Source organism: Solanum verrucosum, unplaced genomic scaffold, assembly GCF_900185275.1.
Source record: "Solanum verrucosum unplaced genomic scaffold, falcon-dt-bn FXZP01000101.1, whole genome shotgun sequence".
Classification (NCBI taxonomy): Eukaryota; Viridiplantae; Streptophyta; class Magnoliopsida; order Solanales; family Solanaceae; genus Solanum; species Solanum verrucosum.
In genome coordinates, this window is record NW_026020111.1 from 2658114 (window position 1) to 2664365 (window position 6252).

Below are 6252 nucleotides of genomic sequence, written 5' to 3' on the forward strand. Positions count from 1 at the left end.
CTCCACAAAATGGACTTACATCTAGCGATTTAATAGAGTACTTTGAGATGTAGGGATCGAGTTATCCAGTGCTGGATGTTGTTACTGATCAGGTATAAGCTTTTGCCTGGGCACTTGAAAGCGTAGAGTAATTGTTTAAGATGTTGGTATCCCAATCTGGAAGGTGTCAAATGGTTTTGACGACGAGTTTTAAGAACATTGATGAAGAAAATCACCTTCAAGAACAATACGGAGAATTGCAAACCAAGCAATACATGACAAAACCTCTATTGAATACAAAACATGTAAAACTGTCAAACAGGAGTACTAGATACCTTCTAGTTCAAAGGTAGAAGTGGAGCTCACCAAGTGTACTGTGTCTAATGAGAAGGTCTCTCAACCTATACATTAGATCCTGCATTTCAGAAAATGCAATCGCCCAGTCATAGGGATCTGAGTATATATAAAACATGTACTCATATGTAAAGACAGACAAAATAACAAGTAAACAAGAAAGCTCATCTGAATCAGGTATTAAACAAGAGCAAATGAAGACAAGTTAATATCAAAAACACTTTATAACTCATGAGTCATGACTTAGCCTTATTATTCCAATTGTCTTTAGATTGTTCATTAGCAAGTGAGCAAGTAATAGCTTATACATATGGATAACAATGTCTTATATATCTTTTCAAGTGATAAGCCTCGAGGGAAATCTTTGGTACATGATTATCATAAGTTATCTTTTACAAGTGAGTGAGCCATTTATAAGTGATTCGATCTCGTATGTCTTATAGCACATGAAGGTACGGTTGTAGAGGCACACAAGTGTAGATCGGCTTGCAGGTAGGTACGCCATAAATGGCTTATCAAGGTGAACACTAGATCAACAAGTGCATCATGTTCCTGCTGATGAAATGTATACATGAGTAATGCCATTGCCACATGAAGATCATAGGCACGAATCATATACATGAACATGTGGCATATGATAGTGTAACATCTCAGAAATCCAATGTAAGATCAGATCATGCCTATCAAAACCTAAGGAATTAAGTGGTCAAGAATCTGCACAAAATGAATTTTTATGGACACAATCTACGGGCCATAAATGGAACCACGAATTGTCGATGGTCTCATGAATCAACTTCAGAGACTTGGGATTCTGTCTTGAGTTTCACGAAGGCAACCACGGGACGTAAATGGAACCACAGACCATGAATTGTCCTCGTAGAATGATGTGCAGGGAAACTTAGTACTGTTTCTATTGGTTCACTTTTACGGACACAATCTATGGGCTGTAGATGGAATCACGGACCGTAGATCGGTCTCGTGGATTGAACTTCAGAGACTGGAATTTTATCTTGAATTCCACAGACCATAGATCATTCCATGGACGTAGATGGCTTTTGTGGAAAGTTCCGATAGTTTTTCTTTCAAGGTTGCTTTGGTCTTTTTCCAATCTTTTAACTCTTACTGTGTCGTTTTGGCCTATCTTAAGTGGGATTAGGGGAAAACAGTCGATTAAAACCCATTCCCTTATTCCAAACACTTAGAATTATCTGATCAAACTCTTCTCAAGCAAGAAATTAGGGTTCTTCATCTTCAAGCTTTAGTTTAAGAATTCCATCGGGTGTTTTTATTTTAGGTATGCAAGATTTCATCAATGAGTATCCTTTCACCCACTGAGTCCCAAATAAAACCTTATTCTTTGTTAATTAAATTCTACAAAACTCAGGGTTTCAATGAGAAGAATGAATTACATCATATGTTAGTTTCTCTCTATGAATATTCTATGAATACATGTTTTACCTCAAATTCAGTGTTCTTATAATTATTTTCATGAACCCTAGGAATATAGATATTTCATGCCTCCAGATTGTGTTGTTTTAAATTGCATGTTTCTTTCAAAATGCAAAAATTGTCATGATTAGCTTAATACCCAGTTTATCAGTCCTTCATGCTTAGAGATGCTTGCAGATAAAGTGTCTATTAGTGTTGAATGATTTTCAGTATTTATGAGCTATTCGATATTAGTAGTATCATCATATTGTCAACATAAATTATGTTGGGAGTACTACTTAGCACTGAGAGGACATAGGGATGAAGGCTCGCATGTCAGTCAGAACTAAGATCTTTAACAACAATCTCTAAGTCTCAGAACTGTGTGCCATAGTAGGTTCTTAAAGGTCACCCAACATACCAGGACTGGCACCTTAGTCCTTTTTGGACATTAGCTTAGTGGTACAACATTAGATTATATTAGCCTTTATACTGTGACAAGGTATATTTGCCCTTTTTCTGTGTGGATTTTATATCGAGCTTCATGTTTCGACTCACATGATTATATGCCGGTTAATAGTATCTCCCACAGTCCAGTCTCACATGTTGCATGACCTTGTAGTTACATATTTCAATTTAGTACTTATCGGTTGTATTTTTTTACTAGTGGGTCATTGCATCGGTTCATGTAGTTCTGTTCAACATTTTAGATTTACCATGTTCAATTTACTAGATTTGTGATACATCTCTCATACTCAGTACATTCAAAATAGTGGCTGCATACCTTTCTGTGTTATATTATTTTGTAATATAGGTTCAGACGTTCAATATCCATCTCAGGTTAGTACCGCTTTCGATCAGCTCAGTAGCAGTATTGGTGAGTCCTCATCCTTTGAGGACAAACTTAACATTATTTTAGTATTTACTCTTTTAGTTTTCAGATAGTTAAAGTTAGCTGGGTGACTGTACCAACAACTCATAGTAGAGACTTTTAGACAGTTTGATAGTAGTATCAACTTATAATTTGTTCAGATATTTTCGACTTATCCATTTAGTGTTTTGGATTTAATACACCTTGTAGATTCAGCTTCTGCATCATTTATTTTCAGTTGTTATTTATATACATCTTAATATCACGTCAAATCATGAATTAGTTTGGGTCACTTATAATTCTAAGCACTGTATTACGATTAGGGATAGTCTCAGATCATGACAGATAGGATGACAAGTGAACAAGTGATGAGTGAGTCATGTGAACAAATGAATAAGTGAACAACTAGAAGTAAAACTCGTGATCATATGAAAGAGATAGGTATTATATGTGTGAGTATTTTCCTTTCATATTGCTCTCAACTTCCCGAATGGCTTCTTCAATATTCTAACCATGCATGATATTTTGGCAGGACTACATCTTTCATTATCAACTTTCTGACCTGGCGGTCTAGTATGACCATTGGAACTTTTTCAAATGGTAAGTCCTTAGTGCATCCAGTTCCCTTCGTACGAAAAACAAGTGAAGGATTCCCTACACATTTAAGTAATGCAAAATATCGGGCACACTACAACTAATTGTAGAGGAAAATCTACCTTATAGGACGCCTGGCCAATTCTTCGTGTAATTCTGTAGGAACTAATGTTTCTAGGGCTCATTTTACCTTTGTTTACGAATCGCAAGACACATTTCATAGGCGAAACTTTCCGAACACTCAGTGATTAATGTGAAACTCTAAGTCTTTCTATTGGACATCTTTAAAAGACTTTTGTTGGTTCAAGCTTATGGCACAATAAACAAATATTTCCATACTTAGTACAAGTCACAAAATACTTTTAGTGTTAGGATCAAACGCTTACCATTATGCCAAAAGTTATAGCATATAGCAAGGGTACAACTTTATTTTTTAACTAAGTCCATCAAGCAAGCTCTATGTTCGATCATTACTCCGACCCGGCCACTCCAGCCCCTCATGGGCTTTCCACAGGCAGGATGTTGGCATTACTTAACAATTCCCCTCCCAACACCTGCTAGAATGTTGCTCTTGGAAATTGAACTCACAACATTGGCTCTGATACCACTTGTTTTTTATTTGTCTTATAAGAATAAAACGGAAACAATTCTATCCTCTTAAAAGGAACGACTCAAAAATTAACCAAGATAATTTCATATCTATACAATCCATCCAATTCCAAAAAATGAGTACATAGTACTTTCTCTTTTCATAAAAAAATAAAAGACAAAGATGTACTATTTTGATAAAATAGTACTTCGTGACAAATTGTAGTACATCTATGACAATTTGTTCACTCCTATTTTATTCATAAAACCAAGAAAAAATAGGAGTAGTACAAATTTCAAAGATGTAGAACAATTTGTCATGTTGTACATCTATGCCTTTTATGTTTTTTTTTTAAAAAAAAAAAGGAAAAGTGAATGTTTTTTTTTATATATTAATCATTAATCATACTAATTTAAAGAGAAAGTACAATATACTCTATTTTTTTTTTGGAATTGGTTGGATTGTATGGATACAAAAATATCTTGGTTAATTTTTTAATCATTCATTTTAAGAAGGTAGTACTGTTTCGATTTGATCCTTCTAAGATAAATAATGAAAAAAAAAAGTTGTATCAGAGCCAAGGTTATGGGTTTGATCCCCAAGAGCAATATTCTGCATGAGACAAGTGTTAGAAGGGGAATTGTTGGGTAATGTCAGCATCCTGCCTATGGCAAAGTCCATGAGGGGTTGGAGTGGCCCGAGTCAGAGTCATGATTGAACATGACGTTTTTTTTTAAAATAATTCAAAGTGTAGGACAAACCCATTTATTCAAACAAAAAAAAACAAAAAATCTGATTGCTTGGGTTTAAAAGTGACCTAAGCCCAAATACATAATACCACATCTTGTATTGACAAAACAAACTGGAAATGGAAAGTCTTTTACTTCACTGCTAGTCCCGGCTGATCCGCTTCTTCTCCGACCGACGTCGAGCTTCTCCAATGGTTTTTCTTTGATGAAATGGCGATAAAAAAGTCTTGAGCTTGAGCGGTATCCACTTGGGCATTCAAAAATTCTCACGAATGCCGTGGATGAAGACTTCTTCATTTCATTACCTTTTTCCTACATATCCAATCAAGGTAATCCCCACCCAAGACTGAATCATACCTTTGGCTCGATCAATTTTGAAAGATGTAACTGATAAACCCCAAATTTGTGCAGGTTGAGCTCCGAAGAGCTGATACCACTGCCTCAAATCTCGTGTATACCAGGTAACCTCTCTGTTTTGATCTTTAAAACAAATATTCGACTTTCATTTTCCCGTAGCTATGAGTTGCAACAATTATATTCAAGCATGCTTTTGTATGAACTAGTCATTTGTTCTCATGCACTCTCATATGCTTCATTGATTGTTAAAGTTTTCGTTTTGGCATTTTTTGATTCTGATATTAGGAATACTCTGCTTATCTGTTGTAATAATTTTTCTGCTTGTGCTGGTAATTTAGTGTTAGAAAAGAATTGGATCCTTGTTGTACCTGCAAAACTAAAAACGTGGTTAGTTAAACAATCTGCTACACAGTTTCCCTCTCTAAAGATATGAATCAGCACCACATCCTTATCCTTCAACATCTTCTTGATGCACCTTATGTCCACTGATATGCTCCATGGTATTTTTCATATTTAATCAATGATTTTCTTCAGAATAAGAGAGTCTGTCTCCATGATTAGAGGCTTGAGATTGTTATTAACACAATACATCAATCCTTCTTTAAAGGCTCCTACCTCTGCTTCTAAAATACTGCATAACTCCACACTTTCTGTCTCTACATAGACCAAGTCTCCATTGCTGTTTCTCATACTAAATGCCTTTAAACTGAGGTGTATTTGATCTCTGCAAGATTCATCAGTGTTGCATTTAAAATGACCTTTAGGAGGACAAACCCATTTCAACACTTTACAAGATAGGATAAGAATGTAATCTTCCAAGAATTTGACAATTAGGGGCAACTGAGTAGGCATGTTGGATAGCCAAGGATATCTAGTTGTGGCCATTAGATAGATATTCTTATTGACCTCTCTTACCATAGCCTGTCTAGACATATTTCCACCATGCTTGATTTTATTCATTTTTTTTCAAATTTGCCATATAATGAATATAGGAACTGATCTAAATAATGGTTTTAGCTTGGGGCTGCATTCTTCCACCCACCATTGATAGATAGTCTGCTTCATCTAAATGAAAGGTCCTTGAATTTCAACAGCTCCTGAAAATGTTTTCCATAAATACTTTGCATTTGCTTGGTAGATTTAGTTAAGAAATAAAGTTGTGTCTTTGCTATAAGCTATAAGTTTTGGCATGATGGTAAATTCTTGATTCTAAAAATTGTTATCAGAGCATGGTTGATTGATTTAGTTATTCGATGCTTTTATGTAATTTATAGTGGATTCACTGTGTTGTTGAAAGGAAAAATTATGACTAGTTTTTTTTTTCTTCTGAA